Source organism: Pezoporus wallicus, unplaced genomic scaffold (genome assembly GCF_028554395.1).
Source record: "Pezoporus wallicus isolate ANWC-B61680 ecotype Strahan unplaced genomic scaffold, APGP_CSIRO_Pwel_v1 contig_6783, whole genome shotgun sequence".
Taxonomy (NCBI): Eukaryota; Metazoa; Chordata; class Aves; order Psittaciformes; family Psittacidae; genus Pezoporus; species Pezoporus wallicus.
This window is the reverse complement of record NW_026637555.1, coordinates 1,077,512-1,104,285: the sequence shown is the minus strand read 5'-3', so window position 1 is coordinate 1,104,285 and position 26,774 is coordinate 1,077,512. Positions and strand designations below refer to the sequence as shown.

Sequence of the window (26,774 nt, the reverse complement as noted above, 5' to 3'; positions counted from 1 at the left end):
GCTGTCATGGGCTTCCAAGGAGCTGAACAGGGATGTGGGTCTCCTACAGGTAACATTCATCATTATAGTTCTGCTGCTAACTTGTTTTTCTATTTGTGTCACACAGGGATTCTTAAATGACCTAATATTGAATCTGGTGAATTACAGGCTGGAAGACCACAGTATTTATTATGCACTGACAGAGGATGGAATGATCTAGTGCTTGTGGGTTTTTTTTTCCTCCTCTGCTTTGGAGTCTGCTTGCCTCTGGTACCACCTCATTAATCATTCCTGGAATTTACCTTTCCATAAATACTTAGAAAGAATTTTAAAGTATTTTTTTTCTTTCTTTTTACTGTGTGATAAGGGCAGAACCAAACCATAGCAATGAAGGCACTCATTTGTTCAGATGAAGCAGAATCCTGGGTCCAAGATTAATCTCAAAATCAGTGTTGCACCTCTATTAAAACCATGCAGTTATGTATATCCGGAATTTTACATATGCTTACATGCTTTTGGCTGCAGTAGGCCTGCAGGGAAAGCATTTGCTAAACAGCTTAACTCAACAGAAATGTACTTAAGCATGAGCTTAATTCATCTGCTTAAATGGAGCCATGGTGCTTGAAGCTAATAGAAGTGATTTTAATAATTTAAACTCCACTTTTAGGTTTACCACTTTTATGTTTAATACATCACACTCACATTTAAAATTTATCTACTCAGAAATAACAGTATTTGAGTGTAAAAATGAAAGACTAGGAAACTGGAGCAGGCTGCCCAGGGAAGCGGTGCAGTCCCCATCCCTGGAGGTATTTAAAAGACATGTAGATGTGGTGCCTGGGGGCACAGTTTTGTGATGGATTTGGCAGTGCTGGGTTAACGGATGGGCTCAATGATCTTAAAGGTCTTTTCCAACCTAAATGATTCTATTATTCTATGACTCCGTATTAGTGTTGACACAGAGCTCTGGTCTTTTCAGACTCACTTTTCTTTTCTGTGAAGAGTTTGATCACCCTTAACTCATTATTGTTTTTAACTGCTTTGAAGATATTTCTTACGCTGTTACTAATGCAATTATGCTTAGTGTAGTAATAAAATAATATTTCCTGCTACAGACATACTGCTAACAAAGATGTTTATATCGTCCTTTTTATTTAAACATTCACTCTTAGATTTCATTTTAAAGTACATAGATTTCTTTAGCTTGGATGCCACAAAAAGACACTGTGCTGGTAGTGATTTTCCAGTTCCTTAGTCTCATTTTGCTGTACAGAGTTTTACCAGCTGGTGTTTCCTGAATCCTGCATTATCAGGTCACTAGTTCAGTAATTAAAATTGCACATGTAGCCATTTGTAATTTTCTGCTAGATACTCCTGGCCTTGCTCATGCTCAGGGCCTTCTGTGTGACACAGAGTGGGAAGAAGGCTATCAGGATACGACTCTGGCTCCATGGATTTCAGAGCATCTCACAAACAAGTGAATTAGTTATGTTTTGTTTTTTTTCTGCACAGATTTCAAGACAACATTCCTTCAGTGAAGCTATAAACACCTATTTATTTATTTGCTATTAAAATACAGGTTTTCTTTTTTTTATTTGGTTGGGTTTTTTATTTTTTTTCCAATTACATTCTCTATTGTGGAAAATAGAAACATTTGCCACTTTCATTTCCCTATTTGTTTTTAAATGGAAATTCAATGGACAGGTTTCCCCAAAAAACAGTGTGGAAAAGCAATTTTTCATCCAAAGATACTCTGGATGCAAAAAGATTGACCAGTTCTTATTGCTGCATAGTGACATTTTGTGGTGGGTGATAGTATCCAATTTACAAGTGACAGACAGTAGAATTTACTGCTTTAAAATATGAATGCCAAAAATCTGGAAAGTAGACTGAGCAGAGCAGGTGCCCCACTTTAGACTTCTACCTAGAGAGGTTCACCTGGATATTGTAGAACTCACTTTCATGCTTTCTAGACTTTCATCCAGCAGAAATCTTATTGTAGTCAGATTTTGTCAAGCTTTTCATCAGCAATTTCAAGGCAGTTGCTCAGATTCCTATTCAGAGTTAATTAGAATGTCAAATATGAGGTTTGTGGTTACTGCAAGTACCTGTACATTTACTAGTATTTGAAGCATTTTACTTTGCAAATCTTGCTCTTGTATTCTGGTTTGGTCATGCCAATGTGTCCTGAGGATATCCAGTTTCTGCATTCAGAGCTATTCTTTTGGAGGTTTGATTCTCTCTCATGAGATGGTCTCTGCTCCAGACTGCAACAGAGTCAATTAATTTTGGTTTGCTTAAATTAGATGCTCTATTCTAGTGAGATTCAAGGTAAAAACCTTGCAAGATGCTGAGCACCCTGAACATCTGGCAAAAGTAGTAGAACTTGGAGTTGATTTGTGATTCCCAGAAGATTTAACAACTTTCAGGCTGTAGAAAAGAATTTCTGTAGAAGAGAAATTTCTGCAGAAGGGATCTGTTTCATGAAGAGCAGTTCTATTCTTTAGGAACAGACAGTTTATTCTCATTTTTGCCCTCCAATGGAAGATGCACAGAGCTGCTAAAATCCAAGCTGCTGTCCAAGGGGATTTATCATTCATACAATTCAGTACATGCTATTTTCACCTCAGTGTTTGAAATTGGTATGGATCTAAAGAGCATGTAGGAAAATATACTGGTGTAGTGTAGGAATGGCAAAACAATTCCTTCCTGAGCTTTCTGATGGCATCTCTCTAATTCTGCTATTGCAGCAATACAATTTTTAAATATTTCCCAGTAGCAGAGGAGACAGACAGGCTCAGAATCTGGTAACAAACCAGGGACTCTAATAAGATGTAGCCCAGAGCTATAATGTCGGAAAGCTATTTTAACATACAGCGCACTGAAGTCCTTTCTTCTAAGTTCAGTAGATATTAATTCCTCTTGAGTCAAATAGAACTGTCACAGTTTTAATCTTTCTGGACATTCCTCGAGCAGATTTTGGATGATATGTATCTAACTCCCTACAAAGTTTTGCAGGTCTTTTGTCTGAATAAATAAGCAGTACTTACATGTTATAAAGAGCAACCAAACTACACTGAGTTGCTCTGCTACCAGTTATTCTACAACCCTGCCCTCTGTAGCGGAGATCTTTATTCCCCATGGTTATCTATTCTGTTACACTCATTATAAAGAACTATTCCAGAGATTGCTATTAAGCTATGTGCATAGTTCAAAATTCATTGCAATGGATTTCTAATTACATTAGTCTGAGCTCTGGCAGATATGTCCATATAATAATCAATAACTGTCTTTGCCACCCACCTACCACATGCATGTACACTTAATATTAGAATCACCCACAGAATAAATGACTCCCTATGAGGCAGAAAAGAAAAAAGAAAGAGTAACTCTCTACTGTAAAATTCTTTCTTGGCATAAGCAGATATTGATTCACCCCAAGAGGAACATTCCTGCTGCACCTTCTATAAAACACTGAAATTATTCAGAAATTACTAGGGCTGAAGATTAACATCAAGTGGCTATAATTTAAAACAGAATGCTGTGAAAGAGGGGTGGACATTATGGTGCCAGTGTTAACCACCACTATGTAAAGGAAACGTGTAAGGATTACTGTAATGCAGTCCTATTTTTAAGAGTTAGTATAGTAGGTGGCATGGAAGCAACAACTCCAAGCAGCCCACAGTACCTTTCTTTCATGCACTTCTTTCCTGCAGTGAGTATTTGTGTTTGCAGAGTCCAAAGAGCTGCCAACAGTGAGAAACCGAATTTTCTGTTGACTTGTGGGCTTTCCTTTTTGGTGTTGACAGTACCTTTCTCAGATACAAAACCCCAGAGTACACTCATCTGCTGTGTCCTGTAGGTGACTTTGAGAGGCCATCTGCTAGAGGGTGTCTCATTGGCAAACAGTCTCTATCACTATTCTGTAAAAGGAATTGCCATTTTAATGGCAGGATTATTCAAAATGAAATGTGGTGTGGTCTTCTGCCCCATAGGTAGAAACTACATAGTATATTTAACTGTCTGGTGAACTTCCCAAGAGATAGTTACTGATTCTTTTGTAAGCATTTGGTACACTGAAAGAAAATAATCTAAACCTGGATGAGACTATTTCTCCTGCTTCAGAGAAGTATAAGATTGAGAGGTGGGGGGATGACACACAACACAACCGCAGTTTCTCTCTTACTTTCACAAGGCAAGTAAGAGCATTTAGATTTCTCTGTATACTTTCCTGCAGGTATCCACACTGGTTCTGAATATCTCGCTACAGATTTGCAGGGATCTCTAGTTTCAAGAAAGAACAAGATAGCACCATCTTGGATAAAAACCATTGCAATTACAGTTTCTCGCTTTTTCTGGACCAGGAGAACAGAACAAAGTGTTTCTGTCTTGTATATATCTCCTCTCTGTTCCACAGGGAATGTTTGAGGTCCTGGAGCAAATATTTATTGCACGAGACATCACTTGAGACACTGCATGGTGGATGTATAGGGAACATGTCCTTCCATTGTCAGCCTTGGCCAATGTGGTCTCAATACCTGGGAATGGGAGAAAGAGAAGCAGGTTGATGATGTAGGAATAGATGATGGAACTAGATAATCTTAAGGTCCTTTCCAACCCTAAGTATTCTATGATTCTGTGCAGTAGACAGTGATGAAACTGAGAACCCTTCAAGTAACATGCCTAGGACCTAATTCTCATACTTCCAAATCCATGATTGCTGTTGAAACAATTCATTTTACACAGACGTGGCCTTTGTGTGGGGGTGGGAAACTCAGATCTTTTAAAGTACAATCTTTATTCAGGAAAATTTACAGAAATGGATAGGGCATCAGTTATCTTTTTATAAAGCAGCAATAAACACTTGTTTCTCCTGCAAGTTACGAACAAAATTTTGCCATGCTTCAGGAGACTCTTGAAATACTCCACATCTGTCACCAGAGTCTGCAGACTTTGCATCCGAAGCACTGCTGTTCTGTGTCTACTGCAAGCAATTAAACCATTTCTGATTCCTTCTACATTGGTATCTGTGCTCTGGGCATTCATGTTCTGGGTTAGCAATTTCAGTCAGCAGTTTTCAGTGCCTAGTTAGAACTAAAATCTGATGAAACTTTCCTTTCAAATCTGTCATTTTGAACCTACTCATAGAAATGAAATCAGGCACTGTCTTAATACAGTTTTATAAACCAAGGACTATTTTGCTGGGCTTAATTTAGGCACCAAACAGAAACTAAAATGCAGAGTTCTGTTTTAGCATGCTAGAAAAATTGAAGTGTGTTTATAGCTTGCACCAAAAATTGGCATTAATGTTCAATTTTGTGCTGTTTCTTGTTCTCTAGAAAGTTTAAAGTATCCAAGCAGATTAAACTGAAAAGGGAGCTGATGAGAAAGTGCTGATTGTCCCATGTTTCTCAGGAGCCATTACCTTTTTTGTACAATTAGAAAGAAAATGTCATCAGGAATTTCCACTGAGGGGTGCACAGCGTATTTAAGGATGCTTCATATGAATTATTCAGGTTTCCAAAATCAATTGGCTGAAGAACAGCTGAACCTAGCATCTATACCTGTTCTATGATCTAAGTAAAGGTACCTTGTTATCACCCTGTTAGCAGGGTTGGGAGAGTCCTGCAACTGGGATGTTCTGGTTGTTTCTTAGACCCAGACCCAGGAGTTTCTGTCTTATGGGCAGTTGTTGCTGACCTAAGCCTAGAGTTTGCATTCAGATCGGAGCTTTTCCCCCATAGTAGACTTACTGCATCAGAGCTGGATCAGCATTTGGTTTTGTTTTTTGTTAAGTGGGCAGAGTATACTAAATATATTTGTGAATTATGAGGCCAATGGCAGTTGTAATTCTGATCTGCTGAGTGCCACATGCCCTCAGTCTCATTGAATCTTGGAAGCAAGCTGCATGTCTTGCCCAAGGTCACACAGAAAGCATGTGGCAAAGTCAAGAATCAAACCAGTCTGACATGTACTTTTAAGAGCTTTCCTCCAATGCAGCAAAGAACAGCATTCATCTTTAACAGCAAACCAGTGTGTGGCAGTTTGTTGTCCTCTGAATCATCACTCCTGCTGAAAGCCTCCCTTGGGAAGGTTGTTAAACTTCTACAACATTCACAAAATCTTAATGGCTTTTGCCAAATGAATTAAGAGCCCTTACAACTTTCATGCTGTGTAGCATGGATTTTGAACACTTACGACAGTAAAGCAGTAAATTTCTCAGAAGCAATAGGAGGCAGTGAGGATAATAGCACAAAAGGTGAAGAGTGCTGTCACATTTACCCAAATGAAAATTATAAGAAACCATTTTGGTGGGGAATTGTATAAATCAGTGATAAACAACTGAATGAAAATGAACAATTTGGGAATCTTTTCAAACTGCTAAAGCCCCAAAGCAACTCAAAGAGAGTTTTTATCTTGTGCTTCTGAAGCCTTGTTCCTCTAATGGTTGTTAGAAGTTACATGCTTATCTTAAGACCAAGGGAAATGTTACTACTTTAGTTTCCCATTTGATTAAAAAGAGACTGGACCTATTGCATTCTAGACACTGAGTATTCCCTTTGGGAGATATTAATGTTGCTATGTTTTTTTCTTTCATTCTCTTTCTTAAGTAAGCAGGCTGAATGATGGCACCTCTTATATTTTGTAGTGTGAGGAAAGATGCATTTCTGCTGAAATATGCAACTCTGAACTTTTTTCCAGAGGCTGCTCAAAGGTGTCTCTGTACAAGCCTTTTCATTAAAACCCTTATTTTCCAAGGCTCTGTAATCTTACTCATAAAAGCTGGATCAAGACTGGAGCTGAGCATCTGGAAGGTTAGTTTAGAGAAAGAGATCTTTTTTCCTTTTCTTCTTTTTCATTTCTACAAATTAGAAGGAGCTAAAAAAGGTGAAAGTGTCTTTTTTGAAGGCTTTTAGTAAATAATACCCCTTGTTTCTTCTGCTGTAGGAACCTGTCAATAGTATTCAGTCAATAGGGTGATGAAGAAAAGGCCTGCACTTTATGAGGGGAAGGGAAATAGTGATTTCTGCTGGAGTTCCTCCAGCTGGTGCTGTCTGTCTCAGTGCATTACAGTTTTATAGTTCTTGCAACTTTCCCCTTGAATAGAAAATTCTAAATCATAGTTAAAGTTGAAGTTAAATGATTGCTAAGTCTAATGCAGATTATTAGTATCATACTATGCTATTGATTGTAACACAGGCTTGCCTGGGACTGGAGCAAGCTCTGTTAACTGAAGTCTCAGCAAGTTCTATTTACCTGACTAGTGTCTGATCAATAAACCAGCCTCTTGTCAAAATGCGTATCCTGTCAAGGTCCTGCTCAATGCACCTTCAGTCCAAGAGTCTGAAATGCTACCCCAGTCCAGTTAAGGGATTGTTTTATCTGCCACCACTGAAGAATTGCCATTCTGTTCTTACCCTCAGATGTTAAAATCAAAAAGCTTATCTGCTTCTAGTAGGCCTGTAGTGAAGCTTTTGTAGCAGGGATTAATCTTGAATACTGTCCAGTACCTTTAGTGAACTCTGAACTACAGCAAAGGTATCCACTTTTCAAGTGGAAAAGAACTTCATTATGCTTGTGTTATATGCCTCGTACTGCCTTGGTCCCATGTCAAATCTGAAGCGTTGACCTATCCACACAGTGCTGCTAGACTAGGCTAAATGACCTAATTTATCACTTCTCTCTCTCTCTGACTTGTTACAAACACCTACATTCATCAGGAAACTTCAGCTAATCATCCCCATCAGGATGGGAGTGGGAGTTGGACATGGGAATTCTGACTCAGAGTTACATTCCTCTGGAACTCGCTTCTCCTGGAACTCTACCTGACCTTTAGCTCCAAAAATGTTTCAGGATAAGTTATTGCTCTAGTCCCACTCCCCTCTCTGCCTCCCCTCCTCCCTCCCCCTTCCTGCATAGTAGAAGATGAAATAAACAGTTAGAGGAAACATGGGCTCATTTGGCTTCACATGCATTGCAGCGAAACAAGTTATGAGACTTCTGTTCTGCATTCTAGTGTGATTAAGCTGAATACAAATTTAGCTTGCATTTTGCAGTCTCTAGAGATCTTTGGGTCTGCAATTTGTATTAATCCAGACCTGCCTGCCTGCCCCTCTGCTTGCTGAATATCTACTTCTTCTGCCATTTCTTCCTACTTAGTAGGCTGAATGAGAGTACTAATTAGACTCTGGTGCCAATTTACTGATGCACCATCTTCTGCTCACCCCTTGCGAGAGGGATTAGCTAAATGCAACAGTTCTCTTCGTCTGAGTTACTGGCACATGATATTTGTTGTTATTCTGTCATGAATGATATCTGCATAACATGCAGTTATAGCCCTCTTTCCATATTGAAATCTGCATGGTATCCTTTCATTTCCCTTGAAGGACAGTCATACGCTGTGCAGCTATCTTCATAGTTTTATGACTACAGGAAGTTTCTAGACTTTTTTTTTATGGTGGGTGGGAGAGAACCATTGACTTTTAAAGCCCCATACAGGTTTTTTTTTTTTAACTCTACAGAAACACATTGTCATTCCAGCTATGGCTATAGAGAAATTTGTTATGGTAGGATAAGCTGCACATGCAGCTCATTGTAACAGAATTTAAAGTAATGAGGTAAGGGAGTATGTTTACAGTTTTAACAGGGGCCCACCACAGAATACAGAGTAACATGGGAACCTGAATTGGTTGTGAATAACCTGTTTTATCTTTCTGCATAATATTTATCAGCAGCACATAGAGAATTAATTTTGAAGGTGTGGAAGCTGTTCTGACATAAAACAAGGCGAAAGCAAAACCTAATTTTAAATACTGTGAAACTGTGCATGATCTGATAGGGACAAGATCAGAAGGCTGCAAAATATGGTGCACAATCAGTTCTTGTACTGCAGTAACCCTAAAGACCCCAGCCAAAGCCATGGATGTTGTAACACCGACAATACTGGCAAACACAAAAAGAGCATCTCGGGCCCAGCAGTATCTGCTACAAGACACGGCAGTGATAAAAGAGATGTGATCAGACTGGCTATCGCAGAGGTCTTGGCAATGACAAGTGATTCTCAAGGCCAACTGCAGTTCACTGATTTCCATTAGGAGTAGCTCATTACATGCTAAATTGGCCAGTGGGTATTTTATTCTCTGTTTATATTTGGCTCTGTATAGACCAGACCAAGGCAGATGAATCTGCCTTGTTCGTCGTTATAGAGCTCCAGTGGATGGGTTTTTAAAAACTCTTTTCCTCTGGTGCCTTCTGAAGTTCACTCATATGAAACATGTCCTCTGATCTTAGTGACTTCGCGTTCATGTAATGCGAGCCCTGACAAAAGTGAAGTTCACTCAGTGGTTTGCAGAAAGGCACCAAAGCAAATCCATCTTCCTGTTTAAGGGATATTATTGTGAAGCTGCTGCTTTTTGATATTCACCAACTCTCATGCAAACATGTAGTGAAGTGCCCGGTATGTCTGTAGTGAGCATAGAGGTTATGGCACAAGTGAAGAGAAAAATAAAGAACTGGGAAGTGCAGCCAATAGCTGGAGTTTTGCTCTAACATGGGTTGGTTTGATTTAACACTGAGCAAAGTCAATTAATCAAAACACACGCAGAAAAATAAGAATCCAAGGGCACGAACAGCAGGGATTAATACATTCTCCTAGCAGTTGAAGAGAATCATAATAGAACCAGAGGTTTCTAGGATCTTGCTGTGGAATTTTTTGTCTTTGAATTTGCAGCACTGGAAGGTTTGTGTTCCCCACGCGGTGATAAATTCTCTTTTTACAAACTGGTCTGAGAAGGAGGAGGGAGGGCACTGGGTGGAATCAATTACAAACCATATCAGACATTTAAGTTTAAACACAAGACCTTGCAAAGGCTTGCATGAAATCTTACGAGCAATATAAACAGGACTGGTGCCAAACTAAGCACCAGAAATATTCAATAATAAAACACAGCTGTCTCCATTGGCACCTACCCATGAAAGTTTGTCATTTTTACTGTTGGAAATGCTGACAAAGAGAAATCTAAAAAATGAAAACATTTTTTTTTCAAAAGAGGGAGGTTTTCGTGAACTGCAGCCTAAATATTCATTTAACATTGGAACATTCCATTAAAATAATTTATAACATAATTTCTTTTTAGAAACGCATTTTGACAAGAGTTTTTTTCAAAGGCTTTGGTTGAGCTTGGCAATGCTAGCAGCTTTGCTTTCAAATCCATAATTCTTAATTATTAAAATACTCTCTATACACTTTTCTTGGATTCCAGTGAGGCACATCAAAGCAGGGGGCCCTCTTTGCTTTGGCTTCTTGCACACCATGTCAGCTGAGGAGGAAGCAAGCATAACACAGCTCTGTAGACAGCCCAAGCTTGAGGTATGTAAACCTGATCCACAAAAGCAGTCCCAGGAAACTTGCAGAGTTATGAATTACTTCTGGGAGGAAGGCTTTGCAGAACTGGGCCCTGCATGGAGGCTGCTACAATACCTCTGGTTCATTCCATGAGCTCTGAGCCTTTTGAAATAGAAATGGACAAAACCTGTTATCACTTGTAACTTGCTTTACAGCTGTGGGGGGCTTTCTCAGGAAAATTAAATAGGTTTAAGTCCTTAGAAGTGGAAGGCATATGTGCACTCACACATGTGTTCACACACAGAGATAAACATGTGTGTTTGTGCCTGCTCTGTAATTCTCGTCTGTTGTGTGATCTGCTTTGGCAGGGAAGTTCTCTTACTCTCTTATTTTGCTTCACTTCTGAACTGCTTCCTAAACAGCTGGGCTATGAACTCCAGTCCATCTGAGATATAGCACTATATGACCATGTTTTAGCACCTCCCAAGACACCTTGGGAGATTTCTTACTTTGACTTTAATCAAGCAAAATGAGGACATTATTTACTAGTTAAAGAAAGATTTAGCATTTGGATTTATATACCTTTATTTAGAAGGACCCTATGATACGGGTGGGGGAAGTCACTCCTTCCCTGCATCACTCCGTGGGCTTCTGGTCCTTTTGAATTCAAGTTTCTTCTTTCCACTAATGAAGCTGCATTTTCTCCTCTCCCAAATGTGTCCCCTATCTTTGCCCAGATCCTGTCTTGGATTCTTGCCACCACTTGCACTGATCATGGTTAGCGGAAGGATGATCAGGTAGTAACTTCATTACTAAAGATAATTCTCAAAAACCATAATAATTTTATTACATTTTCTTCTCCCCTGTCACCCCTTTCTGCCCCTGCTACATCCTTTGTCACTGGAAGTTGCTTTTCCTACACATATAGCTGATAAAACCCCAGCTCTTCTGGTGGCCTCATGCTAGCTGAAGGGCTGGGAGCCATTCTTCTTCAGGTAGATGACTGCATACTCGCAAGACAAAATTAATTGGATGTGTTCATAAAGAGCTTTCCTTCTTCCAATGGGATGTCTTCCATTTAACATCTGAGGTCTTTCACAAGCCTTCTCCCCTACACGTGCTTCTAGTATCTCTAAGGGATCAGAAGGGGATGTAATGGTCTCACTTCAGAGTTCTTTAGACTTCCCTCTGACTATAATACTGTATTTTAAAGGCACAATACTAATACATAATTGGTTTTCTGAACATACAGTGTCAATGAAGTGAGGTATATGCTTGGTCTTCAGATGACCTGCTCTGAATTGTAGTGTATATTAGTTTTCTTTGTACCAAGACTGAAGCCTTTAAACTAAGAGACTATTAAGTATGTAGAATTCAGACTAATGCATAGGAAATTAACATGTAAAATGCTCCTCCTGTTAAAATTACAGTTACTGTACTGTTCTGCTTAAAATACTGCAGTCGCAAAATTCAGCTTGGAATTCAAATGATCTGTCTCAAAGCAACTGCCATCAACAGTTCTCCTGGTCAGTCCTGTACAGTTTAAATTTTACAAAGATGGTCAAAAATGACATGTCAGCATTGTAGAGCTGGGCTCTGGGATTGCTTTGAGCTTGCAGGTAATACACAGGCCAGCAATTATTAATGTTTAATTGAATCACATTGCGAGTGCTGAGAAGACACTGTAACTTTAAGGGGGTAATTTCTTTAAGGCTAAGAGTGACTGTTATCATTTTTTAAAATTCTGTATTTATTCCAGCTTAGTGCTTAACTGTGAGCCATGCTATGGAACTGCTCAGACAGCAATTTACCAGTGTGCTTGAGGCCCTGTCACCCCACGTGGAGTGATGCCATAATCAAATTCATAATGTCCTATCTTTTTCAGATAAAATAATCATCAAAGGAGTGCTGGCATGAACAGAGAAAAAATTTAAGGCTCAGACATGCTGTAATGTAGTGAGCTGTGACACAAATTGGGCTGTCCCTAGTTTGTCTTTCTTCTCTCTCTGCTTCCAATTGGTCTGCCAAAGAAATGCTTTTGGCTTTGTTTCGTGCCATCTTCTGAGACAAAGGAGCTTTATAAAGGAAAAATCTTGAAAGGGTTAAAATTTCAGAGTGAAGTGTTTGTGTGTCTGTGTGTGTGTCCCCTTCTTTTTCCGTTGACACAGTTATTCGCTGGCATTATAGAGAGCAAGCCCACAGATCTGAGATTTTCAGTTCAATCAATGAAATATTGTTTAGAAAAAAAATGGAGTTAAGTGCATTATCTGCCCATTACTCCATTATGGTTTGCCCTCAATCATGGAAGTGAGACAAAGGTTCCCACAAGGCAAATCACATTTGTAGTTAACCTAAACCAGCTTTCTCATATTGGGGAACTATTTAAAGTCTCTTTTCTGTTTGGTAATGAAGCACATGCCTATCACTAAACATATTAATAATGCTGCTGAAGTCAATGGAATGATGCTAGTGTTAAAGGCAGTTGCTCCATGAAGAAAATAAGAAAGGAAATCATTGTTCAAAGGCAGCAAGAATTAAAAGATAAACTTTTTCCATCATGCAATACAATACACAGAAAGGATAGAGAAAAAGATCTGACGTTTTGTTTTAGCAGGGTCCAGTTCAACAGCTCATGAAGTCATTACAGTGGGTTTGGGTTTGTGAGGGTTTTTCTCTTTAAATTTATTTCCCTGACATTTGGCCCAGACCAACTCGAACATCCCATTGCTCGGCTTGTGTGCTTGCTTGGAGTTGTTTCTGGTTTAAATACTTGCTCAGGTCTTGATGCCATATCTCACTTGAATGTTCCAGTGCTATATATGAGGCCCAGGCTTTACAACAGGCTTTATATCTTTTGTGGGTTTTTGTGAACTGCAAGGCAGTTGGAGCTCAGCTCTCCAGTGTGCTGAGCACCCTCAGCTCCTGCAGGGAGAACTGCAGCAGGTGCTCAATGATTCCCAGGGGATCGGAATCCAACTGCAAGGCTGTGTCCTTGTGTCTGTGTTAAATGTATAGAAATAGGAAATACCTGTTTTCCACAAATGTATTACAGAAACAATGAAACCTCACAATGTTTCCCAAGCACTTCTGCACCTGTAACAAGGAAAGGGCATATGAGCCAAATGTTTTCAACCTTCCTTCCAAACAGCGTCGTGTTTGATTTTGGCCCCAGAAATGAAGTCTCTTGCTTTTTTATTTCCTCAAATGAATAATCCCCCTACAAAAGTTATGAAAAAGTTGGATAATTAAGGGGCCCAAAAGTAGATTTTTGAAAATGTTGTCTTCAATCTATTTTAAGATATGTAGAGCTCACAAGTGTACTATTCTGATGGGGGAAAAACACACAAAACATCAGTATGAAAATGTACTGTGACACTACAGAATACTAATCACTCCTACACAGAGAGAGCCTTCATTTTATCTGCTTTTGCAGAAGGTTTTTATAAAGTCAGATTTTAGAACAACTAAAACCCAGCACAACTGAAGGAGACAAAGCTTTGCACTTGAACAAAGGGATGTTTTCTCAAAAAATAACAATGACGATCTGGTTTGTGCTTTTATAGCTGTGCATATTCTAGATGATGGATAGATGGTTACACAAGGAGAATATCTAGTGAGCTGATTATGCTCTCCATTAAAAAAATCCCAGGAAACTAAGCTTCAATGCAAATTCATGTGATGTGACTGCTGGCAGATTTGGCTGAAGGATTTTAAGTATTGGGCCTGCTCCTGCTCTAAATGCTGGCCAAACATCATTTATAATTCACCAAAGAGAGAATGATCCCTCCTGGCTGTATAAGTTCAGGAGGCAGCTTTTCCCTTTCTTTTAACCTTGGACATACCACAACTTGGAGATCTGGTTCACATCACCACAACTGGACTGGTTTAATACAGACTTTCTCCGTCCTTGTACAAGGATTTCCACCCCTTCCTTCCATGCCATGTCTTCCTGGATGTCTTCATTGAGTAAGATCCTGGCCTGATCTGTGAGCTGAATAGCCAGGCAGAGTAGTCAGATAGGAGAAAGGGCTCCCATCTTCCTGGGAGGTGGGTTCTTTACCAGCTGTAATATCCTACAGGAAGGGCACAACTGCAGGCAAACCAGGACAAGGGAATCTAAACCCTGTTCTTGTGCTACAGGGACAGTGCAGGTATACTGTGCCACAAAGAGTCACAGTCGCAGAGGTACTGCCTTCCTCAGGACTAGGAAGGAGTGTCCCATAATTGCTCTGCGGGTAGGAGTTTATTTTCTCTATGCACTGGTAGCTCCCCCAGTAAATCAGAAACAGACTAATGTATCCCTAAGAAACAGTCTCTGAAACCTGGGTAATCCACTTGACCTGAACTGGAGTACTTTAGCAGAGGATCCTTCCAGAACTGAGGGGTTTTGGAGCACTTCTGTCATTTTGATCTATGACTTTATAGGACACACGTTCTGAGCCACCCCTCAGATTCCTTGGCACTACCGAGTGCCAGAGTTATTTGAGTATTAGTCCTTACAGAACGTGCCCTGGTTTCCTGCAGAAGGCAATTGTCATTTGCCACTGACTGGAGTTTATTTGAGAAGAGTAAAATGATAGGAAGAATGAGCGGTTTAAAAACATTTTAGTTCAAAAACCTGAAAAAAAAAAAAAGGAAAGAAAGAAAAGGAATCCTGTTTTGAGTTATTTTGGTGAAGTTTTAATCATTTGCCTCTCTGTCACCCCAGTACTTTAACAGTGGGGTTTTCTGTCAATGGCTCCTCTGTACCGCGGACAATAAAACCATCAGAAAGCTTTAGAGAGATTTTTTTTAACTCATTGTTCTGTTGTTCCTGTTGATGATAGGTCATCAGATGAATGAAAGGAGGAGCTGTGACCAACCTGGTTCCATCTGCACTAGCTCATGCCTGCAGCAGGTTAACCACACTTGTGCTGTGTTGTGCTGTGTGGAACCACTGCCATGCTCCCCTAACTGGTGGCTTTCACTGCTCCATCACTCACAGTCGTCTTTTCTTCATTACATCCTTATGGTATATTTTTGTAGCACAGTTCACTAGGGCTTTTCCTTCCTTTTATTTTACCCAGAACTATCCATCAGTTAGAAAGAGAGAAAAGAACTTCATTTAATTCTGAAATGTTTTGGTCATACATCCGAAGTACCAGCTTTACATATTCCATGGTTAAATTCATAGAATCCTTAGTTGCTTGGAAGGTCATAACACTCAGACTGTCAAGTAAATGAGGTTCAGGTGGAAGACTGGAAGCAATGCCATGTTACTACTTTCCATCTACCAAGTGGAGATACTACTTCATATGCACTAGCTGATTTCTTCCAACTGTGATATTTGAGGAGCTTAAACAGTTACAATAGAACTGTGTTGGAACAATAAGTGACTTACACATATTTGTCTGAGTAGTAAGGGTTATTTTCATTGCTGAAAACGTGGTGAACAGAACACTGAGAGAAAGAGATTCATGCTTGGCTTTGGAAAATTCTGTCTCTGCACAATGAGAGCATAGCTGACCTCAGTGCATCATGTTTACCAGCAGAATTTAAACAACCAGGATAAATCACTGTCAGTGATAGCAACAGGAAGTTAATCCAACAACCTTGAGAACATCATTACAATTTTTCACACATTTTCTATCTTTTCAATGTCTAAGTGAAATCTTATTTCTGTGCTGAAGTCCTTGGAGCTATAGAAAGCAAAACTATCAAAGACACCTACATATCTCTGCCTTATCAACAAATAAAAAGCAGACACAACAGAAGAGAAAGCAGATGGCCTTGCAAGTGCCCTGAAGAAGATTCTCCAGGTCACATTTGGTAGGTGGTGAAAAGAATCTGTTCTACAATGAATTACACCTCTTACAGCCATTGTCTTCCCTGTGCTTGTGTTAACAGATGCTGTGTGAGACCTTCTGAGTCTGAGTCCTAATGTTAAAACTGCTTCATTTATTTAAAAACATGAATTCTTAGCATAAGACGTTATAGGGCAGAAGTTCTCCAGCTGATCTAGAGTCCCTTTATTTTCAATGGAGAGAAATAGGATGCATCTGACCTATTTTAGTTGCCTACCATAAAATAAATGTTGCAACACACAAACTTCTTACCACTGACATTAAAGGAAGTTGTGATGACTAGCTCAGACAGGGATTTCAACACCGTAGATGTCTCAGACTAGGTGAGACAAGTCCTGCCCAGAGCTATGTGGGTATTGCCTTAATGAATCACAACCACAGAGATTTCTCCAATATTTTGAGAGATGGTAGAAATGTGATGGTTTTGGTTTCCTGGCAATACTTGACTGGGATATGAATGAAATTAAATTCTGTGGTAATTTGAAAATGTTTTGGCTTATTTCAAATTTACCCTGCCATGAAATTTTTTAAGTTTTCAGTTCTTTAGAGAGTGTCATTTTGATGTTCTACTTTGAACTTCGTAAAAAGTGCATTTTAAACCAATAGTTTTAAAACTTTGAAACAAAAACTGACCTCAGACAGAAAAGGGGACTGTTTCATGTAGAAATTTGTAATGATCCTTTCTGAATTCTTACGTTTTATTTAAACAGTCATTTAAAATGAATGCATCATTCCTGCTGGATTCTTCCTTTTCACAGGAAAAAGATTGCACATGAAAAAATTTCTTTTTCTGAATATCTTAATTCTGGATAGGTTGGTGCTTGGGAGAAAGGTGCAAGTAATTGGTGTCAGAAATAGATGCTCCTTATAGATGTTGATCCTGACTAATTTCTGTGTTATCCATAGAACTAGTTCTCTGTCACACTGCAGAGGCTCTTAGCCCCTTGACTTCTTAAGTCAGAGTATGCCACTAGTTAATCATGTAATATGTTGAAGTGTTAATACAACTCCTGGATTTTGCTTTATGTTTTTTCATTTCCCTAAGGCTCAGAACTACTAATGAAATTAGACTGAAACTGAAGTAGGATACTGACACGCTGTGTCCACAAACTCCATTTCTGATCAGGCCCAAAGATTTGTTACTTCTTTCTCTGCATCAAATGTCTTCTAGAGGTGGCACTGAGCCAACTGTTTATAACCAGTTTTTATTTAACTAGCATTCTTTGGTAAAATAAAATGTAACGATTGAGATTCCCCATTAATTATAATTAATATCTGTTAGCCATAATCAATCAAACTGCAGTTTGAAAGTGCTCCCACTGCTCTCTTGCTGCACCAGAGCCCAAGTTGCACTGCTGCTCTTGGCCAAGATGTGCCCAAACAATTTAATCAGCTACTGAGGAATTTTACAGCTGTCATGTCCCTTCTCCTTCAGTACATAAACATGCCAAAGGGACATAAAACTACTAATCCAGCATTAAACATGTAGAATGTCTTCCTCCATAGGTCTGAGCAAGTGGGACGACTTTTAAATTAAACTGAAACTACACCAGCTGGCTGATGTCCAGAACTGGTGTCTGGGGAGAGCTTTATGAGTGGTAACTAACCATAAGTGCCCACAGTCTGGCAATGTTCAGTAGAATGTTGGCAGACACACTGTATAGTACTAATAAATTAGTAATGATAGTTAATTAATAATAGTTTGCATTCATGTGACGCATTCCTTGCCACAATTTACTTCTTGTCCTGCTAAACGTGGACATCAAGAACAGTTTCTCTTCTGGTGATCTACCTTTGCGTAGAAAGCTTTTGCATCTTGCTCCTATCTCTTCCTCTCTACCCTAAGCAAGCTACATTGCATCAAGATTTCCTCATGCGCCTGAATTTATGGTCCTCTCATGGCACCCATCTGGAATCTCTCCCAGGGTCCACAGCCTTCTGGAGGTGCTGTGCTGAATGCAGGGCTCAAGGTGAGGCCTCTCCGATGATCAGCAGGCCAGAAGGATTGGCTCCCACATGCCAGAAGTGATGCCACTTTTCAAGAATTCACATGATGTTACAGAGTCTTGCTCAGCTTGTGATCTATGCGAATACCTAGATACTTGTTTGGTCCCCACTTCAATCTTGTATCTGTGTAACTAGCTACTCTGGCCTACCTGTAGAATTTTGCACCTCTCCTTATTGAATTAGCCTGTTCATTCCATTTCACCAGTTTGTCAAAACCCTTTTACATTTTCATGTCTTTGTCTGTTGTACTTGGAGTTTTTCTGGTGTGTTCTCATCACCAAAATCAATGGTAAAAATATTGACTCCTACTAGATGAAGGATTGCACCCTACTTATTGTATCAGCCCAGTGAGACATTACTACCTACAGAAGATTTTTATGACCAGTTTTTAATTAATTTTGTAGACCTAAACTGTGTTTTCTCCATTTAATTTTGAGATACCCTATGAAACAGTGAAGTTATTAATGTCAATAGATATGGCATCTACACCTTTTTTCCTTACTTGGAGCGGAGCTGGTGCATCAATAAGAGATGGACCAGGTGCAAAGTAAGCAGTAGGAATGCAGATGAGGGAGAAAAAGGTAGGACCTCCTCCTTTGATGCTGACAAATCCCTGGATTGGGTTAAATTTCACCTTCATCTTCTTTTTCCACTTAGATCCTTATAAAAATATATTTGGTAGTTTATTGTAATATTTGTCTGGCAATTCAAGATGACTGACATTTTATTTCCTGGTTCCCCTTGCCTTCCTGCATTTAACAATTAGGTGTTAGGATTGACCTTTTCCAAACATCTGCAACTTGATCTGCTCTCCATAGAGGGCAATGTCTCCATGATACCTACTAACAGCTCTCAGATTGCTTTAGCCAGCTTGTAACACACCCTGGTATAAAATAAATCAGACACAATGCATATGAAACATTTAACAGGTCTCTAACTTGCTGTAGCTGCAGGATCTCAATGTTCAAGGATGAAACAGTGCATTGTCCAGCTCATCTGCTAACTGATCTGATCCATCTCCACATCTCTAGCTTGTCATTTTCTTTGCCTGATGTTTTTTCAGGAAAAATATTTAGGCTCCTTTCCTACCTTTTAATATAGCTTCATAAATAAAGTTATGGCTATTCCCCAGCCAAGACCAAGTCACAGATACATGTGTGAATTGACCCCTGGTGGTGAATGATCTTTAACAAACCTTTTAGCACATAGCAAATACAAAATAAACCCCATTAGCCTAAACATGACCTAAAGAAGCTGAAGTTGCATGTTCTATCTCTTGCTTGTGACGGACTAAAAGGTGAACCTGATTAGCTAATGCCAGATTCACAATGATTTAATAAGATGCAGGAACCCATTTGTGTAGCTCACCATAAGATTTATGAAAACCGAAAGAAAGCTACTGAACATCAATGTGATGTTTACAGATTTAGGCAAAACATCTCTTTTGTTTTATGAATAAAATCTAGAGAAAAACTCTGTGAGTTCAAACAGAAGTGATCTTTTCAGGGAAACACTGGAGTTGTATCTGTTCAATGGGAAATATTTCATTTGACCTGAACTGAAATATTTCACTTCATTTTTGAGCTATTTGGCTTGTCTGAAGGAAGCTTCATTTTTTAAACATTACCTGAACTTTTACATGAAAAATACCAATTTGAAAAAAACATTCAATTGGGAAAATGTCAAAATGAAACTTTTTGGCATTTCTGAAACAAACATTTTAGATAAAAAAATGTCAACGTGGAATGTTTTGACATTTTGAAAAATGTCTCCCTTTTTTGAATCTGAAACTTTACCAAATTTAAATTGAATTTACTATTTGTCTAGAAAATCAGAATTAATTGCGTTGGTAGTTTTCCCTGGGTAAGCAGCTAATCTTACTGCCAGGTTAGCGGTAAAACACCAGCCAAGGAGCTGTACAAACGTGTTATAAAGCAGTTCTTGCTTTTACTGCAGCTCAGATTCAGACTTTTCAGTGGTTATCTATCTTCACTCTTGCACTGCACAGTGTCCAGCTTCCCACCTTGCAAGCAGTTCTGTGGCTCACAAGGGAAGTAAGAGTGAGAGAAACGGTTACTGTTTAACAAGGGAGCAATTTCCCCTTACATTAAAATTATATTTTTGTTTAAAAACCTGGCTAGTGGCAGATTTATGAAAGTTCATTCCAGAAAAAATGGTTTCTCCATTAAACAGAAGCAAGTCTATAATTCTGAATGAGCTTTAGAGATTGTTACAGTTGAATGCTTAAATTAAAACAACCCCTTCTAAACCAAACTCACAGCATTCCAAAATAAGATAGCAAGCTGCAGTGAAGTAGCGTCACTGAGTAGTTGGTGCTTGCACGGCATTTTTGGGAGGTTATAGATGCTATATGCTAACCACATTAATTACACATAATTATACAAAAATTAAATCTTATGCTTTACTGAAAAATAATGTTTTACTGTAGCTGAGAAGCTTCAGCTGTGAAGCAGTTACAGTTCAGATGCAAAAGCTACTTTGTGCGACAGAAGAAATTTCACATTCACTTGATTTCACAATTTCTTGAGCTGAAGCCTAAGATGATGCTATTCTAACAGCAGCATGGCGCGAAAGGAAACTTTGCCAGGGAACACTAAGCCCACCTCAGACCAAAAGCCAAAGTATTACGTCGATGCCAAAATACTTAGCAATAGATGCCTTCCCCCTTAGTGGGATCCACAGCCCTGAACAAGGAGACTCAAAATGGCAGCCAGAAAAGGCAACGTACTGGGAGGAAGCTGCTTAAAGCAGCCATTGCTAAGAAGGGTTTGTGCCACCAGTCATACCCCTCTTCAGGCTCCTTGCACAGCGCTAGTGGCTCGTTTCTTTCCACATGGGACTAGGTGTCTGGTACACTCTTTAAAGTGGGTATTCTAGCCCCTTCTTTCCCCCTTGCAATAAGGAAGGACTTGTCCTATCCTTTTCAGTGTGAGGGAGATCAGGAGATGGTTCCTTTTCTGCAGCAACCCAGTGGTGAGGATCCTCACCTCAAGAGTGGAGGAGATGTCCAGGGAAGTGGGTTTGAATCCCTCCAAGCAAAGGAAACTGGATCCACATCCTGACTGAGCTAACCACTAAATGCTTGGAGAAAGGGGACTCCTCTGCCCTTTCTTTTAACAGAAAGCATTAGTTGCCACTGCAATATGGCAGGCACCCTCTGAGAAAAACCAACCAGATCTTAGTGGAAGCGAGTAAAGGAATGGCTGAGTTTAGAATCCCAGAGTAGCTTGGACATGTGATAGGTGGCACTTTCTCAGCTTCGCCAAGACTGATGCACACATTCAACAGGAAAACTGTAGACACTTGGGAAGTTCTTGTCTTTTTGACCTTGAAGTCCCTTAGTTGGATGGCAGTTGACGAGGGGTTTTGCTGAGCAGAGTCTGGATGATGTGTTCTATGTACTCTGATGCCTCTTTTGTACTTGGGATGAAAACATTGGAACAAAGTGGGGGGATATGTAGAAGTACACATTTGATTTGGCTAAGGGGCTCTTGGGAAAGTGTTAATTCACCCTTGGAGGTGCAGGGTGAGGTGCAGTAATGCTGTTGCCTATCCTGAGTGGAGAGACCCACCAGCTGTAAGGAATTAATGACTTCCCACAGGAACACTGCAAGGATTTGAGGTGGGGGAAAAGGAGTGGGTTTCTGCTAGTGTTGATACCTGGGTGAAAGACTCTCTGGAGAGGCACTGAGGTAAGTGAAGTGGGCTGCCAGCTTTCCTTTCAACTTTCTCCTATGTGCTTTAGTTTAGAGAAGTCTTTCAATGTTTGGAAAGAGACAGAGTATGCTTCATATCAACATTTCTGTTTCACAGTGGAGTATAGATGAAGATGATTTTACATCTCTTAACTCTGACTTCTTGCCCTCTTCTAAGTTGTCTGTGGGCTCCTTCTTTGACTACTAGCAGATTTCTTAACCTTGATGGTTCTGGTTTAAGTAGTGCTGGGCCTTCATATTTCTTATTAGCCAACTTGAGGAAATTGGATAATGTCAGTTTATTAAAGGCTAACCAGCATTTAGATGAATGGCAAAAAGTATGTCCACTGCAGTAACTATCCCTCAGCTGGTCTGTGCTGATCCCTGCTAGCCAGGGTTCAGCCCATGATGTTGCTATGTGTAAATTACCTACCTAAATGCAGCAAGCTAGCAGAGCCACTTCATGGTGAGTCCTAAATTGACGCCAAAAAGGAAACTTCAATCCAGACTAGAAATATAAGGAAATGGAGCAGACTAACCAGTAGTGCAAAAAGTTCTGAAACCACAATAGCTATTGAATAAAGCCAACTTTTCTGCAGACACTAAGTCAGTGCTTAAAAATACAAACATCTAGATAATTAGAGGAACTTCAAATCTGTCTTCATAGTGTTTCGGGCAGGATGACATTGTCAGCTATTCTATTTTCTATTGATTCCCACAAAGCTCAGTTATTCCCAGCCTTCCATTTCAAATGCAGCACCTTGTTTTCCTGTATCTTGAAGCAAAGAAATTAGATAAAAACTATTGATTAGCAAGGCACAGAGGGGAGTGATGTCTGTAACCTTCCTTTGTCTTGCAGCTCTGCAGCTGAGGCAGCAGTAATAGGATTCTGTGTGAGTGCGACTGTGATGAGGTCACACTGCTGAGAAGGGAATGAAAACACTGCAGTCAGCTAGATCGCTTGCTTCTCTGATAGTTTCTGATATTGTTTGTCAAATTGTGATTTGAAGGTTATTTCTCTGGAGGCTAAAGTTGCCTTGCTTCTCTTCTGCACTTGGCCGGGCTTTTGAAAATCATGCCTTCATATAAAAAACCCCCTTCTCTCTCAAAGTTTCTGGCTTTTATTGGGAGCCAAGAAGGCTGCCAATAAGGAGCCAGAAAACAAGTCTCTCCAGAAATTTTCCATCATTATGAGATTAGAGCAGTTATTTGTTAGAGTAAGTTGGGATTTGTTTGGTCTCTCTGCCTCTTCTTCCCTCCTTTTTCACTAAGGTGCTGCAGTCCAGTTCAAAACAAGTTCAATAAACACTTTCAAGACATATGAGCCGTGAAGGGTTATGCTGATTTAGTACATAGTGGTGTAGCACTTACTGGTGTCATTACTCAAGGAAGAAATGAGGAATCTCCTCATTTCAAGTGCTTTGAGAAACAGGCATTTTGTGACCTATCTAAGGCAACTGCAAAACTGCTGTACAGAAAGTGCAGAAAGTGAATAATGCTTTCCCATTCTGTGTGGGCTCTACCATTCTCATTCATACATTGATTCACAGTAGTGAAGCAGTTCACTGAGAAGGAAACTGAGGCACAGAAGGTCAGTGACCTGTCTACTGGAAGAGGGTGTCAGGTAGTGCCTATCAGATAAACTATCAGATGAACACTCAAGATTACCTGGCCCTCAGGACTCTAATTTTGGTGTGCAAGGCAGGCTGCATTCCACTCTTCCCACAGAGGAAGAAACCCCACGGGGTGTACAATGTCTTCCACTAATCAGGCCTTAGGGGTTTCTTTCTCCCTTTGGAAAGCTCCCTTGCCCTAGTTCTCCTCCCATAACAAGACACTGGAAGATTGGTATGGAGATAGCTGGTGAAGAAAACCCTTCAAATAAACTTCTGGAACTGCATGGCAGTAATAGGATTCCTTTAGCAGGCAGCTGCCTTGTCTGTCTGAGACTTACTGTGCAAAAACAAGTATGTCAGGTTAAGCTGCATATTTTGAGGTTTGATGTCCCACCCTCTCAAATAAGTGATGTGGGAAGAAGTCTTCTGGGAAAACTCCTTCCCCGGGCTTATTACTGTGGGGTTTTCTGTGGGAAGCAGAGAGACTTTCCCATCCCCTCCTTTACCCCATGTGATGCCCTGTGATCATAGTACGTGGAACTATCTCATGCTTCCAAGAACTCCTCCAGTGCTGAACAAGCATATTCTGGGTGTTTTTCTTTAGTATTTGTTCTATTCTGTACAATCCTGAGGACATGATTCTTTGCCCCTTATTTTCTTCATCCATGTGAAGGTGATATTTCCTCTTTTGAAGGCTATTGTGAGAACTTTAGGGGGTTTAAGTCCCCTGCCAGAAGGAGAATGCTATGGGAGAGCAAAGCATCTTGCTGCAGTTGATTTGTTTAGAAGGGAAAGCTGATGCTACTTTAGAGATCTTTCCCCCCACCCCTTTCTGGCTAATCTGCTGGAAAGACTGTTCTCTTATTTGCTGTTGCTATTCTATTACTCTGTAGCTTCCTCGTTACTTACATGGTTATGTTTAAGGTACTTATAAAGAAGCCCTACAGCTTAAAATAAGAGCTGTGGGTATTCTGCCTCTAGGCTCCCCACTGAAAGGGTCACCAATGGCTGGAAACAAGAATCATACAGTGCCTGACGAAGTGCCTGTCAGCTAGCTGCTTCTGAAGGGATGAAATTGGGTCCTGTCGGTCCAGAGCTGCAGTAGGTATCTTATTAGCATTCAGCATCACCTATATGCTCCCAGAGAAGCATTAGGAATGGAAGCTCAGAAAAAGAGATTAGAGAAAAGCAGTGAGTGGGGAAAAGGCTTAAAATCCCATTATTCTTTAGAAAATGGGCAATTGCAATGTACTAAATAACACAAACAGCACATTCTTTTAATCTCTAGAGGGGTAAAGCTTGGTATAAAGATCTTTTTTTGCCCTGGTTTGTTTCAATGGATAAGTATTTTCTTTTAGTTCCCACTTATCTTTCCATTCAACAGGGCTTGGTTTTTTTCACCCACACCCAAAATACATCCCTATGTGTGGCTTTCTCACAAGGGCCTATGACTTTGCACTCAGAGCAGCAATCTGGTGCTATAAAGAAATAAAGCTCCAGTTCAGAGTAAGCAGTAAGGTTAGAATGGCACATGAGTAGGCACCCTTAGAATATCCAGAGAGAATCTGGAAAAAAAAAAAAAAAATCACCTTTTTCCATAAGACTTTGTCAAATTTTATATTTAATCTCTTAAATATTCTTGGCCAGTGTTGCGCATATCTCCATGGTTGGTCATCTGGCTCTTAGTAAGAGTCTAAAGGACTCAGCCAGGTGCAAAGATAACTGTTTCCCTGTTTCAGCCAGCCAGGGAGACCATCTGTGAAAGGTGACAGGCTCAGGTAGCAGCTGCAAATCCTACCTGTGGTGCTCTCGAGGCGTGCAGCCCTGCTGAAATCTGTAACCTTGCACTGGAGAGCACCCCGCAAAAGAGAGTGCGGTTCTGCTGAGGGGAAATTCAAAGGGGGAGGCCGGGTACTTAAGGAAGTAAACAGGGAGCAAGAGAAGTTTGGTTGTCACAGAGAAAAAGGCTGCAGTCTCACAATTATCCAGGGTTTGCTCTGACCCCAGGTTACCCTTCCTTCCTATTAAATGCTTGTGTTTTCCCCATATATTATGTTAATCTTTTTTTATTTTACAAGGCTGTTTATCAACAGCCTGTGTAAGTCTTGGCTGTCGATTCTCTGCATCTACCATTAATGAAGAACCATGTCTACCATTATTTTAATGGCTTCTGTGATCTGTAACTCCACACATCTGGTGTTGGTGCCAGTTAATCTTCTATCCTGACATTCTGTTCTTTTAGCAGATGGTTTGTAGGAAACCATTTTCTGAAAGTCAAGGAGTGGCAAGAATATCTAGCATCGTACAGGATGGATGAATACGACCTCTAGCATCCTCTGGTGCATAGCCCTCCTGCACTCACACTCTGTGCAATAGTCAACATTGTAAATAAAGAGAAATAATGTGCTTCTGTCTGAAGCCAGTGAGAGATTTGTGTACAGTGTAGCCAGAGCTTCCAGGTCGTATGTTGTTAGGTTCTGTTACAGATTTGGAAATGTGCTACTTTTTCTTTATAGCTCTGCTCCTAAACAGACATTTTGATTTCTAAGTGTGTTCTTTTTCACCTGCATTACCCCTAACTGCCAAAATTAGAGGCATCTGACTTAGGAAAGGAAGTCAGTTTTGTTTAATTTCTCTCAGATTTATTTTGTGTCATTTCCTCAATACAGTTACCCATCGCATTATTAAACAGGAGTTTATTTTCTGCAGGCTAGAGCTTCAGCTTTGGCTATATTTCAGTAAGACAGAAATTTAGATAATGTCAACATGCTGAGAAATTAGAAAGTCTTTCAGGTGTGTTTTGCAGGAGAAAGTTCAGAGCTCGCCTATCTCTCCTAATAGCTGGCCTGGGGCTTTTTCAAAAGTATAATCTCATTTTTCCACTCATTTGAAATGTAAACAGAGAATTTTCACAGAAGACAGAGGAATCCATCTGCAAATAATATCTGCTTTTTGGCAATTTGTTTCATTAATTATGATGATAAATTCTCACTATTTGGAAGCAGCACAAAGAAATACACTGTTGCGTGTCTTTATTCCTTCAGGAGGAATGGAGAAAGTGGGTCATCTTCAGAGGAAATTCCCCCATCTAGTCGCATAGTTCTTGTAATTCACCCCAGCAAGTGATGAGAACCCTCTTTTTTATCTCTCTCATGGGAAGGATATTTGGCTGTGATCCAGAAAACATCTTTTGTGCTTTTGGACGAACCTTGACTGACTCAGGACAAAGCCCAAGTCATGGGTTTGTACAAAATTCTGAGAGGAAATC

The 26,774-nt window shown here is 39.9% G+C and overlaps 3 long non-coding RNA genes across 4 annotated transcripts in view; all 3 read left to right on the top strand.

Annotated features, from left to right (window-relative positions):
• Positions 1 to 26,774, top strand: part of LOC130597632 (uncharacterized) — a 225,708-nt gene that overhangs the window by 134,822 nt on the left and 64,112 nt on the right. The gene's annotated exons all lie outside the window — the stretch shown is intronic.
• LOC130597633 (uncharacterized) lies at positions 10,103 to 12,437 on the top strand. Its single transcript, XR_008971825.1, has 2 exons — positions 10,103 to 10,348; positions 12,210 to 12,437. It is a non-coding gene; the product is annotated as an uncharacterized LOC130597633 (long non-coding RNA).
• On the top strand, positions 21,565 to 26,732 carry LOC130597634 (uncharacterized). The gene is made up of 3 exons (XR_008971826.1): positions 21,565 to 21,887; positions 25,749 to 25,890; positions 26,551 to 26,732. It is a non-coding gene; the product is annotated as an uncharacterized LOC130597634 (long non-coding RNA).